A 21368-nucleotide genomic window follows, 5' to 3' on the forward strand; every position below is an offset into this window, starting at 1 on the left:
TTTGTGAAATACTGAGACTAAATCTACTATTTACATTAAATATCAATGATCATTACTATGTGCTGTATTTGAAATTACAAAAACAAACGACATTCAGCCTCTAAGAAATGTTCATGGTGGGGCTGTAGAGTGTAGGCTGACGATGGAATGGCTACTACCGTTGAAAAATGTGTATTATGTTATTTGTATTCTGTTTCGAAACCGTTCACTCATAATTCATTATTCAAACCTTGGTTCCTTGACGCCTTTAAATGTAAGGTTGTCCTTTCCTTTTTGGTGCAGCCACACCCCAAACCTATCTCTTCCGACGGCAGTGTTTGACCTCGCAGTCGTCCTCAGACCAAGTCCGAGAAAACGTCTGCAACTGCTGCACACACTGACGCCCCCCCCCCCCCCTCATTGAGCTTCAGACAGACTGGCGCTGCCACCCCTCCGTGAGAGAGGGGCGGAGTCACATGACCGCTGCTGGGGGGAGGGGGTCGGCAGGGAGGGGGCGCCGGCGGCGGCAGAGGGCGGCAGGACGCGTCGCCCGACCGCGGAGGCCAGTCAGCCGCCACAGCCGTAGGAGGTCGGACGTGCCCTGACCAGCTCCCGACAGCACCGCCAGCTCAGCGCCGCGCCGCACCGCGCCAGAAAGCTCACTGCAGCACCGGCTTCCAATCAGGTGAGTCCAGCCGCCGGCACCTGGTGTGCGGGAGGCGTATGTGTGTGTGCGTGTGTGATGAGACGATGAACAGACTGTGTCATTCCATCATCGGCACAATTCGTCGATGGTTCGGAGGAGCGGGAGTGAGACTCCTGCGGACTGATGGGCAGAACAATGCTCTCCACTTGGCGCGACAAGCTCGAAGTGATCAAGTCGCCACATCTCGGTGCAAAGACTTGCACCAAAGTGCACGAATCTCACTCATCTGTGCACAACTGTTCAGACCACATCGGCCTTCAAAGCGGTGGCCTTCCTCAACAGGCTCTCCGTTCTCTCGCGGTAGATTCGTTCAACTATTTCTCTCGGGCTCCCGGTCCACGACGACTCACATGATTGGCTCTTTTGTTTTCACATCCGATGCGGCAGGTGCTGAGCGCAGTAATTGCCACTTACGTGGGACTCTATTAGCGACTATGTGAGACCGAACCTAACGAACATAACCAGGCAGGGAACAAAACGAGCCGCTTTCAGATAAAACCTATATTCTTGTAACTATGAGGTGGCTAAATATTTATTAGAGTGGGTGCTATCGGCAGAGGCGGGCTCAGAGTTTGGGGGGGGGGGGGGGGCAAACCATAACAATTTATCGATTCTTTCCATGCCTTGTCCATAGGCGTACTGTTAAAATTATGCCGTTTGGGGGGGGGGGGCAAATGCCCATTTTGCCCCCCCCCCCCTGGATCCGCCACTGGCTATCGGCACCGTAAAATCACGTGTCATTATTATAAAAGCCACCTATTCACATCCCTAACGTCGCCATATTCACTTCTTTGGGCAGTCAAATATACATATGAAGGCCATTCGTGGAAAGGATCTCTGAAAAGAGCACCGCCTGTTAGCCTATCGTGCCATTCGTCACTGTCCTTCCAACGGTCCGATCACGGTGCAGTTATTTCACACATGTCATTCTTCCTTCCTGACCGTAAATCGCATGCTTCCCTAAGAACTGGCCGGTGCGACCGGTCTGTCCATGCCCATACACGGCGCCGCCCGTAACCAAAGGACGCGACCCTCGGCTGTTGTCACCACGCCACCCCGCCTTCCTGCGGTGTCCACCTTACACACCTCCGTCTGGGGCAGCGTCACTCTAAGACGGCTCAGCACCGTCGCCACGGCGTACCAGTCGCCACCAGCCGGTCGTGACGCGCCGTGCGGCCACCGTCAGAACTCCCGTATTAGCGCCGCCAGGCTGCGAGATCTGCTTGTCCGGCATTCTGTTCTGAGAGGCTTGTGGCGTGCAACAGTGGCAGAAGCTCGGCCCAATCCAGACTAACTCTGGTCTGTCCGCTCGCGACCAGTCAGTCTGTCTCGCCCTTCGGTAGGTCTGCTTGCTTGGTCCTCCAGTTGGGCCAGTTGGTCCTTCGATCGGTCCAGTTGGACCATCCCACATCACTGTTGAAAGCGCCGGTGAATCGGTGAATCATGGGTGAATCCCATGAAGTGGAAGCCACGCCGTCTCGTCAGCCTAACTCTTCCTTTGCTGGTCGATATGTCACACTCGACGGCCCGACAGCGGCAAGCCCAGTCTCTGACGAGTCAGACAGACAGACAGACAGACAGACAGACAGACAGACAGACAGGACGGCCCGTACCATGCGCCGTTGGGGCGCGTCTCAGGAGAATAAGAAAAGCGGTCAGCTGTCCGCTGTGACCTCCGAAGGCTGCGGGACATCTTGATAAAGCCGAGATTTGCATGATATACGATGTTCGAGTACGATTTGGCGAAGGCCGAGACAGCCGATAAGAATGACTGACTAGATAACGAGATTTAGCGGGCAGACCGTTGTTTATGTAAAGTGTTTCCCGTATAAATACAAGTCATTTTCCATTCGGTATTGCTTGCTGTATCCGGCTTTGATGACTATGAGATAATCGGTCTTAGCAAAAGTTCTGAGGGAGGCTTGTCATGAAAATAATGATAGATTGCTGCAATAAGACGTGTGTTTGTAAACTGCAATATGGTTCCAAGATGTCCCCATTTGTATACACTCGTGCCTTCATTAATTGGCTACATGTCACGAAATTGGAGAGCGTGACTAGCGGCTGGTTATTGCACAATCGATGGGTAACCGGTACCGTTACGGTTCCTCGTAGTAAGATAAGCCGGGGGCCCTCGGGGTTTGCTCTCCAATCCCATGCTGTCTGCAGTGGCCGGCGGCAGGGCCTCCTATGCCTCCCACCCCTCGAGGATCCTGCAGACGGGCCCGCTCACTCCGCCCAGACGGCTGGCTGTCAGGTCAGGTCCCTCCGCGGGTCGTCACCTATCGACAGCTGTCACTCGTCTGTCGTGTGCCGGCGACGGTCGTCGTTCCGCCACCGGTCCCGGGCCAGAGATCCGATCATCATCGATGACGCCATCGCTGCGTCACGGACAGCAACACGAGCCGCCGCGATCGCGACTCGGTAGTAGGCGGATACAGCCCGGGGAACATTGCGATTCAGATGGGTAGGCCAGGCCGGACCGAGCTCTCGCTGTATACGTTTGCATTCGTTGAGCCACAGCATGGCGATGGGAGGGTGAGGAATTTCCATTGCAGGGGCGCGTCATGAAGGGCGGGAAATCCTACCCTCTGCAGCTCCTCCGCGGATGTTAAAGTGCGCAAACTGTTTGCTATAAACGGGTGCGACAGTGGTAGGCGTCGGTTGGTCGTTTCTCGATTTCCGGTAGCTCGGGAAAAAACCAATTGTGAAATAGAAGGCGAAGATAAAGTGGTTTTCGAGTATGAATGTAATGTGAGACCTCCTGTCTGCTTTCTAAAATCAGCGTTTAACTTTGGTTCAATTGCAACTCCAAATAGGCCTTGCATAAGTAGCTTTAGTTGTAGACAATAGATACTGAAAGGCTCAAATGCTGTCTTTGTATTTCTCGACATATTGGTAGTTATTTCTAATAAAATAAAAAGCACCATTTAGTTTAAACGGTGATCACTGACCGTACACGACTTCCAAAATGAGGACCATGAAGCTCCCTGGCCAGCTAATCCGATTCGGAAGCTGACGATATGCGTTGATGCGTCGTCATTACACTGCACCTGTCCCGACCTGATAATCCAGCAGCGTTTTAACGGATCCAGGTGCGTTACAACTGTGCAAAAATGACCAAATCCTGTTAGGCGCCTAATCACATTGGTCGATGTCAATCCGGGATCATTACCGTGTCTGCCAATCGGTGGACGGTTTGTTAGATAATGGATTTTTGAAACACCTACGCGATCCGACCGGTCTTACCAAATCTTTGCGATTAGAAGACCGCATAACATGAACGGTTTGGTGTGGGGGAAATTCGTTTCGATGCAAAGTTTTTATTTAATGCCGATGCAGTACCGGTTATTATGCAGCGTGCGAAATGCGGCCCGCACGAATGATTCCTGATGTGGGTTAAGAAATTCTGGACAACACCACACTCGTAAGTCGGCGAAATTCAAATGATATATTTCGTCATTGCGCTTTTAAATAAATGTTAAAAGCCACTCTCTTAATGCATTTATCAGTCAGGGATATTTGCTAACAAGAAACCCGGACTGTTTTGATCATGAAAAGGGTGTGTTATCTCAAGGAAATTCCATGGCTTACGAATATAAAATACTTTTGGCAAGAATTTGCCAGACAACTTCGCTCATCTCACATATGAGATAACCATCTCCAGCTCGCCAGATAAGAACGAAGGCACGTATTGTCTTATGACATGGAACATTTTATGAACGTCTGAAGCCTGAACGGGTTTTCCAATTAGCCCCAAAGTTGTCCCTACTTAGTCGAAGCTCGTGAGGCTTTTCCTTCAGCGCTGAATGGCTGGCTTCGCCCTGTTTTCACCGTTGCCGAGCTGGATGAAAACAATCCGCTGCAGGAGAATAAAATTACCGAACACGTGAGCTACATGCTGGGGTGCCATGGCAGAACACAAATGTCGAATCACGATTTGCAGTGTGCAAACGTGTCGGTGAATAAACGAACAGTGACGCCAAAATGCATCCGAAACGCTACCTTCTTCAGCCGTATCGGTCCGATGCACCGACAGGGAATGGCTCCCTCTCCAAGTTCATCAAACGAGGAGGCGTTTGCCGAATCTCTCGGACGGGTTGGCCTTGACGCGCCTCCGGATTTTGAGTTGCCGCCATTGGGAGCGCGACAGCAGTCAGTCGCAAGTCAGACGTGCAAGTTTCTTCAAGTTCACACGATGTGTGTACCATCTGCCTACCATATCTTCTATTGTGATCGAAGCCATGTCGTTAGCTCCAATCGACCTTGTCGCGTCGCCAAGTGGCGGTATACAGCTCCATGAATTGCCGTTAGTCGCGGATGGCCTTGTGCCGTCAGTGACCCGCGTGATTTTACCGCAGCAGAGCCGAGCGCGGCCTCAAGTCTGACGAATAACAAATGAAGGTAGCCGGGTGCGCCGAAACGACCGGTTTCGTGCTGATGCAATGCGCACGCCGAGAGAATATTCATACGGCTAATGGCCTTCGACATCTGCCAAACGCGGCGAGCTCTTCTGGTCGACGGTCGTAAAAGTGGCCCTATCTCTCGGAGAGGGTGATTGTCAGAGCTATGGAGTCGGTGAGTTGATCGGCGTTATGTGTGTCACTGTCACATCGTCAGGTACTTTCCTGGTCCGAGGTCCGAGCCGCCGTATCACAGTGCTCATTGTGAATTCGACAGACACTAATCGCCGCTTAATGACTCGTAAATTTATCCAGAAACGCATGTCCTTAAGGTTGTAAAGATCTATTATAATTGCGCCTTTTCACTTGTTAGCTCGGTGCAGTTTTATTGATCAGCCAGAATACGACTGCAATATAAATGAACTGTAAACCAAACCGCGAGGAAAATGTGATTCATTAGACATATCCTGATGTTTGTTAAGGGGTATCGAGCCTATACAGTGCAAACTCCGGTTTACTGATGCAATGTCAAACAACGGCGTTCGCCGAACGCTGCGTCCCGCGGCGGATTGTGAGCTCCCTGGCCCGATTTCCAATAGTGGCAGACCGCAATGAGGTGGCCCGAGCTGATATCACACAATCTACCTGGTATACCCGACGATCTGGCTCGGCCGCCGTTCGCGAAACTCGAGCGCCGCCAGGGCAGCGTTTGTCTGTGTGGTGTTCGTGCGAACCGCGCGCCAGTGAGCACAACACTTTTCCAACCAGCTGGTGGGGCTCACTCCATGGTGTAACTAAGGGAACGGTCCGCCACTTTTAATGGTGCATTGGCTCCCCGCTGTACCGGCTTCGGCGGACATGCAGTCATGAGACCAGTACCCGCACTTTTTCCGATTCACAGCATTTGAATATTGTTGGCAATGAAATGCAGTTGTATGTTCTCAGAATATAGATTAGGTGCTGTTTGGCTTTGCTGGCCTTTTGAGTTGCACTTCAGGCTGGCTCAAGAAGTTAATGTGCACGAAATGCTTGGACTTCAATGAAAGCATGAATGAATTAGATAGGCATATTGCATATAGGCTGTTTACTCCATTTGTAGTGAAGTGTTTTCAGTGAATCGATACAAACCACTTTTAGTGTTTTCCCATGGCACCCAAAAGTCTGTCGGTGTATGGACTGTTTTTAAAGTATTGTTACTGCACACAAGGAAGAAACGCTATTGCACATGTTTACTGCACTGTTTTTTTTTTCAGTTTTCGCGTGTTGCAACCCACCGGTGTCCTAACTATGCAAGCGGATCAGAAATTCAGAGAGATTTGTCCTCGCCATATGATGCATTTAATCGGCCGCATTAACCTCATTGGTACATACTAGCGGTCGCAGACGATACGAGCAGATCTTCTGGGGTGGTATGTTGAACATGGAGACGCCTTATCTCCTTTGCGGGCCTCTAAACTATCTCATTGATCTGACTTAGCGTTACGGCGATGCATTGGGAGATGGGTAAGCGGCGCGTACCTGGTTGGGGTCACTCCCGCATCTCTCAGAAATCGTGCAATCCGACAGACCTTTTAGGAATTCGGCACAGGGGTCACAAGCTTGACACAGAGGTCAACACTGTTGATCCCGAACAGTTGCCATGACGTGGATGTCTTGGAAACGACGCCATCGCCCCGGCTGGCAGCACCAGCATGAGCGGCATCTAAAAAGGGCCCCAATTGAGGGCGACGCCGCCTCAACTGAATTGCAGCCGCCGTCTGGCTGCCGTTGCAGCTGCAGGGCGTGCACTGGCTCGTCACGATAATCAAGCCCTCAATGGGCTGCATTCATTCGCTCATTCATCGGGGCCTCCTGATTGTCACTGGCACGGAAATGGTTGCGCGCCTGGCTCTGGGCCCCTCTGGTGCGCACCGTGACGAAAAACAGGGGTCCAATGCAGCGACCCTGCGGTACACCACTCCGCACAGCGGACTGTCCGGCTATGGTGCACACTTTGCAAACGGCTGCATCAGCTCTGCTATTCCGGCTACCCGTGTTACTGACTAAAGGGGCTGATATAGCCCTGTTGGATTCATTCGTATATGGAACGGATGTGTATCTGTATGGAAGGACGAGTTGAATGAACCTTTCATTTTGTTCAAATTAGAGACGAAATTTTCTCGTTATTTGATCATACTTTGCCCAGACAATATAGAAATTAATGTGCCAGTGGTTTTTCGCGGGATTACAATGGAACTGTTTTGCCTGTTTGACAATTTAATGTCTTGAAGATTTCTGATCTGAGCTGTTCAGCTGCTTGCCAGAGAAGGACTTACAAAAAAATCCGTGTAATTACGACAAACATGGCATTTTCAGCTCTTTGTGGATACTCGTATATATGGCGTTATATAATCAGTACCTAAATGCGACATTTCTCGGAGGTGCGTTGTTGCATCAGCCTTGCGCAGCTGAGGTCACACAGCTGAGAACCTGCTGTAACAATCTTATGCGTCGAGAACATGCATGTACCATTAACCCGCGAGTTGCTGGGGGGGGCGTTAAACGCCCCCACTTTTTTTGCCGGGCCATAGCATAAAAACGGCGCGCCGCAGGCGCGCCAAATTTTGGGTACCTGTAAGGAATTGATTGAAGTTTATTGTGACAAAGTTTAAAAAAAATCGGTCGGAAAATTTTTGAGATATCGAGTTTTTAGTGACGTCATGATTTCTGAGTTTTCGACCAAAAACGGCATATGTTCAAAAAATCATATAAAATCACAGAATAGACATATAGACATGACGTAAACACCATTAGACTGCCAATACCATGGAGAATCAAATGGCTATCTTCGATTATTGATTATCGTTCCGCATTTTCCAAAATCTTGAACTGAATCTTGGCAATTTCTCGTGACTACTTCACGACCATGATACATGAATTTCTTAAATTGAACTTTTTTAGCCAAACACGTACACATATGATAAAATGAATGTCACCATCGTGTTCTACGCCCCAAATTACCCATAAAACATGTGTCACAAGCTGCCAATATCAGTTTTTATTTTCGGGGATATGTGCCTGCCCGGTTGACCTGACCTTGACCCTGACCTATGCTTGACTGACCCCTGCATGGAGCTGACACTCTTGTAGGCCTTATATGATGGATTGTGCACCGTTTTGACAGAGTTTATGACGAGAGGCGCCCATTGCGAAGTCCTGAAGTCCATGCTACTGAAAGCCCGATTTCAGGTGTTTGACCTGACCTTGACCTTACCTGTGACCTCAAAATTCAACTTTAAAGTACTCATCTGAAGCGTCTCGTCGCGTTCTTTCGTTTGCCGCCTCGTGCGTTTCGCTGCGCCTATTGGTTCTCGAGTTATCGGCTGGGGGCGTTTAACGCCCCCCCCCCCCAGCAAACGGTGGGTGGCGAAATACCCCAGCAACTGCCGGGTTAATTAATTAACCCCCAAACCAAGTGTTCTAAGCGCAACTAGTTTTGTACATCCGATGTGTTTAGAGGCTGTTTTGAAACAATTAGCGATTCTGGACATTAAATTGGCGCTATGCATCGAATACCTATCTGGCTATCTGGCTACAAAATATCCCAATCGGCGGTTGTGGGACGCGTTTAGGGGTGCGGTTCTCTCTCAGTGTATTCAGCGGATTCGCCATATAAGCGTCTTATCACTAGTCACCATAGTAACGTAGTGTTTTCCGACGTCACGGTCTATCCTCACTAAGTATTGGCTGATCGCGGCAGTGATAGTAACAAACAAAATATCATAAGCCGTTTTGCCGTGTGGAATTAAGAAGCTCTAATGCTCCTTGTTTCTGATGTCACCGCTTAAGAATGATAGCCGATTAGGAAAACCGCGAGGTTGAATGGCGTATCATCACATATTAAATTTGTATTTTCATCTGGAACATTGTCTTGCTTTTTGACACCTATGCAGCTACCACTTACCACAGAATCGCTACTTCACACGAACTATGGTGGATCTACTGGTTGCGGTCAGGATCTCGGCGACATGCTGGCGAGGTGCGCCACTCGTTTCAGCCATCAAATGGGCCATTATCGGAGACATTTCACCATCATCTCATCTTTAATGTGCTTATTTATTGTTCCGTTGAAAAAATATACTCATATTAAAACCCATTCAAAACGATTTGACGTTATCCTCCAAAACTAATACCAAGAAAAATTGAAATTCTCCCGCTGCCGCTCCCAGCAGAATATCATTACGTTCCTGGAACCACCTGCCTTCGACTCGACCGCGGCGCCCGCTGTCCCACCAGTCAGTGCAGCGGAGAGCGAGGCCTCTGCCGTGGCGGGGCAGCTCAGCGAGGGGACGGGCAGGCCGGGGTGGCCGGGGAGCAGCGGGGTCATTGCACCGAGCAGCAGCACCCGGCGGCGGCCCTCGCGACCACACGTCACAGCTCTCATGAAGCCCCTCCCCCCGCGCCGTCGCCCAGCCGGCTAGCAACGCGGTCTTTGGCCTGCCCGGAGGCGCGGCGCGGTACAGTGCCGCCGGCTGGTGCGTCCCGGGCTGCGTGCACCCGGTCTGCCCCGTTTCCGGCGTGGCGTCCGGTCGACTGGGATCGGACAGACGCCCTCGGATGGCGGCTATTGGGCGGAGCCGCCGCCGCCAAGGCCGCCCTAACGGTCAGCGCCCGCCAGCCGCGCCGCCGCCGCCGCCCGCGGCGCCGCTAGTTTCACTTTTTACCACTGGCGCCGGCCGCCGGACTCTCGCGCCTCCTCCACTTTCGTTCTTTGAGATGTGCCGCCGCGTCTGTCGGCATCTACCGCTGCCGTCGGGCGGGCGGCGAGCCGTCTCATGGCGTATCTGACGGCGACGCGCCCTCCCCAGCGCACGACCACGTGTCGATTTGGTGACAGATTGCAGCACGTGTATGTCATTACACGTGCCGTGCACACTTTTACGGCCCTATGGGAGTGACATACCGAAGGACGAGATCTCAGATGGAATTGGTTAGTAGGTGTCCGTCGCATATTCGGGTGGGTATTATTTGTGGGTATATACAACTGCTTTGGGGATACTGCAAGAATGTGTTGTTGCAATTTACTTATGTGTTTCGAAAGTAGCATGAAGAACTTTGCAAAGCTGCACCCGTGAAGATGCCACTTCGTTTATGCATTCTTCAAAAATGACCAATGAGTTCCGAATGTGCAAACTGGCTCTCTAAAACGGTTTTCGCGGCACTTGTGATGTTGACAGCTGGATAGTAGGTACTGCTTTTGTGGATTGATTCCTAATGATAATTCTCTGTCTAATGGGTTGCACTTTCGTAATTCATTCTTATCGTTTCGCTATACAATTATTTCTCGCTACAAAGCAGCCTTTGCCTTGAAAGTTGTTTACGCTTTCAAAACGTTGCAAGCCTTTTCACACAAATTACCTATGGCGATTTCCTCGTTTTTTTTTTCTTCTGCTAGCGCCTAGCGGTTGTCTGCCGTGCCTCAGCATCCGCGTTCACCTCTTTGGGACCGGTGACCGAATACCCTTGGCCCTGGCAGGCGGTGACCCTGAGAGTGGCGGGCGGGCGGCCGCCCGGACCGTCTGTCTGTCTGTCGGCCGTTGGTCGGCAGAGTTCGGTACGCTTCTCCGGTGAGCGCGGGAGCCCGGGGCGACTCCACGCGGCTCCGATCCCATCAGGTCACTGACACTGGCGGCGCGCTGCCGGCCGGTGCGCCGGCGGCTGCTCCCCTCTCTGCGGCGCGCTCTGCGGACCGTTGGCTGTTGACGGCGCGCCGAGAACGGCAGGTGCTGGTCCTGCCAGTGACCTCATCTGCCCCCGCCGCCGCCGCCGCCGCCGGCGCCGCCGTGGGAAGGGAAGTGCAACGGTTCAGTTGGCACCACCTGCCCCGGAGCCGGTGGCCGGCTTCCTTTTCCTGTCGGCCCGCGCCTGCCGAGCTGTTACGGTGTGTCGATGACGCCCAGGGGCGGTCCGAGTGCCCACGGCCGAGCGCTCACCGGCCGCATCAGACAGCCCCCTTCCTCCCCGGCATAACGGTACAATATGGGATGCGACTCAACGAGCTACATGGGTGGGAATTTCATGGGAACTTTGGGAGAGAGAACGAAATACCGAAAGGCGCACACTTGAATATATTTTTACTTTTTTGGGTGTTGAGACTTTTAGCCACAGCGAAGCTCTGATAATGCTCCCAAATACATATACCTATACCCAGATGAAAAGCAGGCGAGATTCATCTTTGCTTTTGACAACTACGTGCATCACCTAATGGATTACATATTCACTGTTTTGCCAAGGTTACTGGTTTGACCTGTGAAAACTAAAGGCTTAGTCTCATGTCGCTTTGCCAAGCACATCCTGTCGCCCAATCTTGTAGACATTTCTCAGGGCTACCGTCAACTGGCCCGGGCATGTCCTCGTTCCTCCTTCTGTATGCCATCGTGTAGTGGAGATGCAAATTCTGCTAGAATGACCCGTGCCTACCGCTATGAATAATGGAACGAAATTGCTACAAGCTCTCGTACCCCATAACACCGACGGCTACCCGAATTGAGGCGGGCACCGGGTACGCTTCGTAATGACATCACATAAAGACCCTTCAAAAACATGACCGGCTGCCCACCGCTCCGTGAAACACCGCGACTGGTCAGTCTGAAAATAGCTCAACCCATATATCACACAGCGCTAAGCTTCAACGAATTCAGCGAGCCGACAAATCCTGAAATTCTGACATTTCAACTATTCTGCATTAGTGGTGGCAAAGCGTGGTGACATTGGACGTCCGTCATCGCCAGTAACATGTTTATCTTTGCCGACGGCAACTTTGATATCGTCCACAGCAGCCGCCAAATTAGCTGATGCTCATGGCGAAGGAATGTGGCGGGCCGCTGGACCCCGTGTCACACACTCCATGGCAGGGCGACACAGGGATCTGCAGCCACCGCCGGGCGGCAAGGACTCGCTGGGGAAGAGCTAGAAACTGTTCTCACCAAAAGTGGCAAACCTTGCAGGCGGTGGCTAAGGCCATGTGTCGATTCCACCGCCGCGCATAGCTGTGGTTGAGTTTTTCCCTCGGGGGACCACACCCAGATGGGTTTCATAATCCGGGTCTTCTTTTGCAGCTCTGAGGGTTATACATGTTTAGAATGAACTAATTTGTAATTGTTGCTTGCGATCACCAACGGACTGCTAAAGTGCGCTGTCAATCTTATTCGCTGATGGACTTAATTCAGACAGTGCGCGAATAGACAATAAAGCCGGCTCAATTTGTTTTGTTTCGGATGGTTATTAATCATGTTTGAATTCACGCTATAAGTCCATTGAATGACGATAATGGAAGTAATGAAAAATAGAATAACAACAGGCACCGCTTAACAGCATTTAAAACCACCGTTGCAAAAAATGACAGCAAGTAAGAAATTAAGCTGGCGAGAATTAATACGAAATCACGCAAGCACATTTCCTTAGACACAGGATAAACTTCGTCCTTCAAACTTTTTCCTTGGCTCTTTCCAAACCAGAAATACCGTGTTCTGCCCTACCTTCCCGTTAGTCCGATGCAAACACCGACCAGCAAGGAAGTGAAGCATATTCTTATAAAAGTCGCTAAGGCGCATCAATGACGTGTCTTCATTTGCATGCTGGAGCAAGACACTAATCGACTTTTAAAAGGTCTAATCCTTGCCACATAAAAATGGTGACTAATTAAGTACGAACAGAACAAGGCCGCTGACCAGAACTGGTTCTGTGCGTCAATCTGATACTAATTGCCTTTCAACTCACCCGTCGCCCTATCTTAGACACCGACCAAGCGTGCCCTGCCTCCCGAATAGCCATCACCGTCTCCCAATGCGGGCGTCTCGCCTGACAAGCGGCTCACATACCGTTAAAGGAAATAGTTCACTTTTTAACATGGGTTTTGAACTGGAATAGCAGTTCCGTAGCTTGGGCTGAGACGAGCATAAATCAGGAGCTTTTACAGCCCAACGATCACCCTAGGCAAAGATATTCTATTTCTTGTCCCGAAAAAGGTGTCTTGCGTTGAGGATGTGTGCCTTGCATATATTTCCATCCAGTATGAAAAGAGCATGGGTCCCGAAAATTCTTCAGAAACTAGAGAAATTATCTACGAGAACTCTAGAGAAATTCTCGTACTGATCAATTAGGACATTCAGGGGAACATTATCAGATCGAGCAGATCGCCCAAATGCCGGTGGCTGCGATAATTTCTCTGTTTCTGAAGAATTTTCGGGACCCATGCTCTTTTCATACTGGATCGCGTGTGCCTTACAGAAACTGAAAAGTTCTTCCTATATCAAAATATTGAAAATAATATTTTGTTATAAAAAGGTTTAATTTTCTTTGCTGATTATTTTGAACATAAAAAATCATAAATCCGTTGCAAAAAAAAATAATTTCGTGAAAGTGAACTATTTCCTTTAACTAATCGGTGCTGTGCACTGTCATCCAAACACGGTCCCGAGTGACATCTAAACATGGACGGTCCGATCGCGCCGAGAGGCACGTGTCGGTCGTGTGGCACAGTTCCGACCGGCCCAGCACACCGCGCAGATCTGCTCCGTTTGAGGGGCCGGCCTGGATGATACGATCGATACCGCGGCGCACCGGGCTGCGGTCGGGGAGCCATGTTGAGGGACCGATCGGGGGAGTGGTATCGGCGACGGTCACGATATCCTCCCACACAACGGGCCGACCGACTGATACACAGACACACAGACACACAGACGGCGCCGGCAGCGGTCCTGTGGTGAGCCCGCGCACGAGAGCAGCGCCAGACATGGCGGTAGGGGCCGCCGTCCAAGGACACCATCGGCGACCCGTAATAGGGAGAAAAGAAACGGGACGGGACAGATGTCGCAACGGCTAATACGTCTGAAGCCAGTTGTTACATACAAAATGATGAATGATGAATTGATGAGTGATGAATGGCGTGTATGTCTGCCATTACATGCGTCCTCAAAACTCTGTTATTTTTATTGAGCCGAACATTTTCACATGCAACTGTTTACAGTGTCCACAGTCAAACTCACACAGGAATTCAGTCGCCTAATCACCAAATGCCAGTCGAATTACCCGAGTTGAGGTATTACTAGCATTACTGGGCACACACTCTGTATTTCTCGTGCTATTCTTAACCAACTATCTTATCTGCAGGTGACATATATGATGTCACTGCTAATTTCGCGAGAAAATTCACGCCGTTGTGAAATTCTCCAGATTTTTCCCAGATCTTCCTAGATCTTGAGCCGATTCGAAACAAGCCATTAGATACGGCCAGTTGCAAAATGAGAAAGTGAAGTTGAAACCGTGTTTATAGCTCAGGGAAGTGCTGAAAAAATATCCGAATGTATGCCTTGCGATGGCGATTTGACCTTTCACAAGAGGACTCGTGTGACGTTCGAGGGTCGGGTTCATTTGCACCGGTGCTCAGCCATCTGGGGAAGGTCACGGTGTCCAGCATCCCCTTCTGGCCTGAATCATCAGATGACTGGGGTCCGCGCTCTTCGCCTCAGTGATCAGCACTCGCTTCCTGCTGGCGACTGGTCTCTCCGAGGGCGTCAGGGGCGAACCGGCCGGGTCACGGGTGACTGCTGACCCTGGGCCGACGTCACAGGGTCAGGGGGCGGCACGGCGCAGCGCGCGGCGCACGGCCGGTGACAGTCCTGCAGTGCTCTGGTGACTGTGCTAGACGTGAGTCGGAGCCAGCGAAACACGAACTGGCAGATCGGACACCCGCCGCAGAGAGACGTACGAGTCGCCAACATGTGTTCCGTTGTCTGCACCGGTAAGATCAGACGGGTGGCCGCAGCGTCGGCGCCCAACGCGGCGCGACCAATTATGTTCCGCCCTGGTAGAACAAGTGGGAGACGTGACTGGCTTCATCGATGTTTCTCCAAATGTAGCGCTCCACCTGGGAACGGGATACACACGGACAGTCGTATAAATCTCACCTCGGTGGCTTAGAGGCCGTCTAGAGGCGTCATAGATACTCTGGTATGCGGCGGCGATCCTTTTATGGCCTGAGAGGAGGGCTGTTACAAGGGTGGCGGTCCGGATGGCAGCAGTATGGGGCCCTGAGACAAGGCCAAAGACACGATGGCGGAGTTCCGAGTGCCAATCGTCCGCCGCGGACACCGACAGCCGACAACAAAGAGTACCGGTCTGTGTCGCCGGTGGCCCCCTCCTTCCCATCCACGGCTGTTCACCGTGAGACCCTCGTTATGACGCACTCTCCGTCCGTCCGTCCGTCCGTCCGCCCGCCCCTCCGTCCGTCCGTCCGTCCGTCCGTCCGTCCGTCTATCCGTCCGTCCGTCCGTCCGTCCGTCCGTCCGTCCGTCCATCCGTCCGTCCGTCCGTCCACCTGACCGGCTGGCTGTCTCTGACGGACCGCTCAGCCCGCCATCATGGCCAAGACGAATCGGTTTAGCACCGGGTAATGACGCCGTCTGTAATTATTGCCGGAGAAAGAGGATCGTGCCGTTCTCGGAACGGTCGCACCCTTCCTCAGAGAACTGACAGCCCCCGGCGGGGCCCGCCCAGGTTTGTTACCAGCCAGATGGGTGGCCTGGGCTGGCGGCAATGGTCAAATGCAAATCGCTGTCATTCGAAAGCAACCTGGTTTCTGTTATTCCGCCTGTTCCGACGGAGTTGCGACTGGCAATGCTAGAACATAAACCTGCCATGGGCAAAAAGTGGAAGGAAAGAGGGTCACTGAGATGATTTACTGGCACGAGGTGCAGTGTGGCTGAGAGTTGCAAACGCCGCGGGGTATTCACTGACGTCAAAGATTTCGCCAGCGTTTTGCTGGTGAAAAATGGGATTTCATGCTTTCGTAGAGCCTTACGATGGCGGGGGAAGCCCATAGTCTTCGCAGGCTGATGGCGAACAGAAAAGTCGAGAGATACGGATGAGAATCTCAGACATTCTTTTTAAACGTAGGTGCAAGCTTGCAATACCTCTTTCAAGATTTGCTAGACTACATAGCATTCCTATTACCTCATGTATGTGTTCAATGTTCATGGCATGTACCGCTTCTGATGGCCGCTCGACCGGTCGTTTGAGATAGAGATGTTTGCATTCATAACGCATGATGGTAGCACGGGCTGCAAGTTACAGGGAACATAACTGCGCCAAATTTGATCTCACGGTGTTAGCAAACAGGCTTAACAGCGCGGCTGGACGGTAATGTCTGTTTACATTGACTGCAGTCCGCAAGTAACAGATGACACCTCGTTTGTATATCACAGCCATTTTACGGCATAAGCAGTTGGATCAGCACTTCTTGCGCTCTAAATTCTGGCGCTCGCTGGGTCATTGAGTTTGCCATTCATGCAACACGATTGCAACGTTTGATAAAATATTGTTTGGTTAACGTCTTTGTGCGCATTGCGCATTATGAATACTTTTTCACGATTTTGGAATCATTACCAGCTTTGTGGTAAAAGGCGTCACTGTGTCTTGGAAGGCGTCGTGGGTGAGCTATCAGACAGGGTTCTTACTCGGGCCTCTGCATCTGACCGCGGTGATAAGCACGCGAGTCCTCCCCGCCGAGTTGAATGAACTCTACTGGGGATTGCAGCTTTTCAATCAATACCATTTTTGGCGGGGCTAGTGTGGTTTTGTGAAGGACGCCCCGACCTCGGCCGGACTACGCCTTGGATAAACCCCGGCGCCCCTTTCTTTATCCACCGAATCTAACACTGTGTTTTTATACGCCGTACCTAGTTGCAGGCGTGGGTTTCTTTGCATGACGTATGTGCTAGCTACATCACCCGTGCTTCTTCAGTTTCGTGTAGCGTCGCCGTCCTGCCGCTGAGAGCTGGTGACGTAGCCACTCGTGATGGTGGATCTCGTGGGCGTGGGAAGTGAAACCTCAGACCGGCGGCGATCTACTGTTCTCGTCGGGCCGCAGCCCTGATACTGCATGTTGTTTGTGTTCGCGGTTGACTGTATGAGAGTCACCGCGGTCGTATCCCATGTCCTCCCACTCGGTGACTCTGATCGTGCCGCAACCGGTCCTTCATCATGACTCTCCAGGTCCCAGGTGGGGTAAACGTGCCGAGGCGCCCCTTTCCGGCGCGTGACTCTTCGGGTGATCGTAAACGATGTCCTCGTTAACTTGAAAAAAGTTCTTAATCGGTAGGTGGCACAGCCTGCAAGTCAGTTTTGCGGCGACAGTAGTGACCAACGTGAAGTAATTTTTAGCTCGTTCTGCGAAAAGTTTCTCGACTTTGAGGCGTTTCGTGCGCCTTGCTTTTGTCGACACCTGAAGGTAGTGAGCTAGAAGAGCTAGAAGTACTACTTTGATTGCAAAATAAGCACGACCAATTACCTAATAACTTGATTTGCATGGCTCTGTTGATCAGTGTAGCTGAAGCAAAGTGATGCCATCTACAGAGTTTTATACTGGGCCATGCTTTTCTTTCGGTTGAGTGAGGCATGTGTTGAACACTAAAATGGCTTTGTACCACCCAACTGAATCATTCCTTGCAGGGAAAATGCACGAGTACTTACGGTGGACGATGATCTCATCGGATTCTAGTATGCAAATGCAGATGGCCGATGAATGCAGTCAGGAACCATTCGCTAATGGGCTAACGGTTGGCGATGACTTCTTCCTTGCAATAGCTTACTGGTCTTTAGAGAGTGCACCATCCCAAGTGTTGCTTTAGTCTAATGAGTCATAGGCAACCAGATGGTTCTTGTGACATCAATATCTTTTCATCACTCTTTTCCGTCACTGCACTGCACAGTGGATTCAATTACTGCTTCAATATTTACTCTTGTCTTGAGATTGCAACTGATTGATTAGGATGTATCACAGCCTGAGCCTGCAACTCCAGATGAAACAAGTGTGTTCTGTCCCTTTAACGGCACTCATCAGGGTTTGCATCAGAAATCAGAGTTTCGCTACGCATCGCACCGTTCCTCCGTTCGTTGTACGTATAACCGTAGTTTCGGAGTTGCCAGTGTGGCCCTTAATTCGTCATTAGTTACATTCGATCTGCATCCCATGCCGCACCGATTTCCTGTAAAAGTACATGACTTGGATGGAATATAATGTTTGTGCTACGGTCTTATTGTTGACAAAGCTCTGGGGATTTCCCTCAGGTCCAGACTCGTACAGCTCCCTGTCTTGCTACCAGCCACCAGTTTTGTATCCTATTTTCAAGTGGCAAGCTCTGGCCAGCCCTTTGCTGTCCCATCCGTGACACCTACTCTATGTAGGGACGTCCACTCCCGCTGAACACATTCCTTGGTAACTGGTGGCAGGTGCTGGTACTGAGCAGTGACGGGTGGTGGCCGAACCTAGCGACTGCATCAGTATTCGAGTCTCGTCCTCACTGTCTGGCTGCTGCCACCGCATGGACTCCAATCTCAGGTCTTCGAGGAAGGCCGGTGTCCTCGCCGACAATGCAAAAGACGTATCGTGTTCGAATCCCTTTCCAGGATGTGTACCGTTGGCCGGCTGGCTGGTCCTCAGTAGAACGTCACCGTAGTCCCAACATGTGCCGATACAACGGGATGCTTTCACGTATGCATATGTAAATTGAGTTCCATCCACCGGCTGATCGGTGCGATTTCTTCTGTCTGCATCAGGTCAATGCTAAACCTGCAGAGAAGCGGTACTTCGAATGTTTGGAAAACATCTTCATGTGTACCTGTTTATATGTTATTGATATGTTGGACAGCTTTTTGTTTTTCAAAGTAGTTACTGCCGTATTGATAACGACCACAACTGTGTTCTTCTCAGCGAGGAAACTCATTACGTTATCAATGGCACAGAGTCTTCTGTTGCCAATGTGGCACTAATGCGGGAGATGTCCTCTCCAGTCATTGCCCGTCTCCGGCCATCCCCCAACCGCAGCGTTGACACTGAGTTATGTGGAGGCTCTCAATCGGTGGCGGACCGGGGCCTCCTCGGCTCATTATCTCGTCACTGGCGGCTTTCGTGCCAAGGCGGTGCCTGTGCCGGTCCCGGTGGCGGCGGCCGCCTGGTCACGGCATACCGCCGCCGCCCGGCTCATCTCCGCCGCGACCTTGACTCGGCTCCTCTGAAGCGTTTCACGCACGCAGAGGAGGATGGCCGGAGACTGCCGGAGGCACCGGTGCAGCGCGCCAGCCGAGATAATGAAGGGCATGACTCCCTGGCGGTATCGCCAGAAGTGAAATGACCTGGAAGCCCCACTTCATCACCGTCCGTTTCTGCGCGGCCGCGATTCGGCGAAGGCGTCTGCCGGCAGCGGGCTCACACCGCCGAGCGGCCGTGTCCGGCTGGGATTGAATTCCTGCGCGGTAGCTACCGGGAGCGCCAAGCGGTCGGCCGGCGCCGCCGCCAATTACCCAACAATCATGCAGAGCTGGTCGACGTTCCGAGAGGACGCCGCCGCGCCCGGCCGGTGGCTGACGGCGCTCGGTCGGCGAGCCTCGCGGGGATGCCGGACCGCCGACAGACCCGATGGCCGCACGGCTGGCATTGGTTACACTCGGAGAGAGACGAGTCACCTCCACAGCCAGCGAAGGTCAACACTCAGCACTCGGCGTCAATAGCAAGAGGATAGCAGAAAAAGGGGTGCCACTGCGCCCGGGCTTCAGGCTTTGATGCTGGTCATTGTGTAGTGACGCTCGCTCGGTGAAATGCGCGAGCTGCCAGAGGTCTGGCAGAGGTCAAGGGCAGTAGCCTGCGGTACGGTACTTGGCGTCCACCGGACTTAGTCAGAATCGGACGTGGTCGACTGCCGAGGAAGGACAAGTCATCGGTCGGATGGGAGTGCAATAACAAGCGGCTTGGAACTCGGCCTCGATTCCAGGGATGCAGATTTCCTCATATATCTCGCTTTCCATTTACCTCAATGAGCTACCTTGAGTGTGAACCACCGCTGACTAATGATTTTGGGAATAATTAAGGCTAATGACACATCCTAACTGACACCCTGATAATATCTTCTATCGTTAAATATCAAAATGGGGACTGGACGATTCAATTTAGCTTTTATGTAATGGGGAGGGGAGCTATCTGCATGTTGATGATCTCCTGGCATCTTGTGATAGGAAGTCGTAGGAGGGCTTCAAGTTTTATCGGTGATGAAGTGCATCCGATCGGCAGTCAACTATGACACGAGCTTGACTCGCCGCACTCACGCGCCCATTCATTTCAAACGACTACTGGTTTTTTAAGACGACAGACGACTCGATCGTCCCCAGCGGCGCTTCACAAGAAAAAAAACGACCACAAAGCCCGGATCTGGAATTCCCAGGTACCGACCGGCTGACTGAGTCGGGTCGCAGCGCGCGTGCCTGGCATGCCCTCGCCGGCTGCGACGGGGCCCGGTCGCCTAACAAGCCAACCGGCCTCCAGGCCACGCCACCGAGCAGGCCGGGCGGGGCGGGGCGGTCCAAGTGTCTCCGGTCTAACGGGCTCCCGGCCCTGAACCGCGGCTCGGCTGGAGACTCAGCCCGCGGCGGGTGAGCCTGACGTGCAGAACGCTGGCGCGATTTGTCCTTGTGGTCGGAGGGAGAGCGTCCCGTATTCTGATTAGCTGATGCGCCGCTGGGTGGTCAGGTGAGAGTCCAAGTGCAAATTAACGGTGCATTGGGCCTCCCCAGTCTCGTGGAGAGTGAACGGAGAGCAGGGAGCTTTTTGCCGTGGTCGCAGAACCAAGGGGCAGGTCAGTCACCTCACGCCCTCTTTTTCATAGCTCTGAGGGTCAAATTCAAGGCATCACCTGGCTGTGAAATGCGCATTTCGAGCGGCGCAGGCTCCGAGCTGTCTGCCAGGCATAGTTAATTATATTTTGGCATGCCATACAACTGTTTTCACAGAAGACTTAACTAAACTGTGCAAAATTCATGAGAACTTCAACCACATATCTCCTTGGTCGCGGTATTTCAACATACAAAAGTATGTACTAAACCGTACTCTATTCGTGTGACATTCCAATTAGTCGGTTGTGTTCGTGACAAGTAAGCAAAACGACATATCCACAGGCAGTCCCGTTTTTGCATTTGTGGTCAACAATCTGCTTGCGCAACGCGCATTGTTTTAACAAGCTTGCGGAGTATGAGATCTTTGCGATACGCCGTGTCTCAGCAGCCCGTAGTTTGAGGGGCGTACGCGGTTTGGCAATGCCGATAACAGCGAAACTCGAACTGAGCAAAGCCTGGAGCCGCTCTTAGTGCGTTAATTAGGGAGTCCTTGAAAGCGTTTTAACCACCAGACATTGAGCTGAGCTGAATTTTAAGCAATCGTCCCTGATGTCGTAGACCGTGAACACTGAAGCAGA

The 21368-nt window shown here is 51.8% G+C and overlaps 1 protein-coding gene across 1 annotated transcript in view; it reads left to right on the forward strand.

Annotated features, from left to right (window-relative positions):
• Window positions 1-540: 540 nt before the first annotated feature.
• Window positions 541-21368, forward strand: part of LOC122365887 — a 36024-nt gene continuing 15196 nt past the window's right edge. Inside the window, exon 1 of the mRNA XM_043337497.1 lies at window positions 541-664. The gene's annotated coding sequence lies outside the window, so the exon portion shown is untranslated. The remainder of the gene's footprint in view (window positions 665-21368) is intronic.

Source organism: Amphibalanus amphitrite, unplaced genomic scaffold (genome assembly GCF_019059575.1).
Source record: "Amphibalanus amphitrite isolate SeventyFive unplaced genomic scaffold, NRLGWU_Aamphi_draft 000029F_arrow, whole genome shotgun sequence".
Lineage (NCBI taxonomy): Eukaryota > Metazoa > Arthropoda > Thecostraca > Balanomorpha > Balanidae > Amphibalanus > Amphibalanus amphitrite.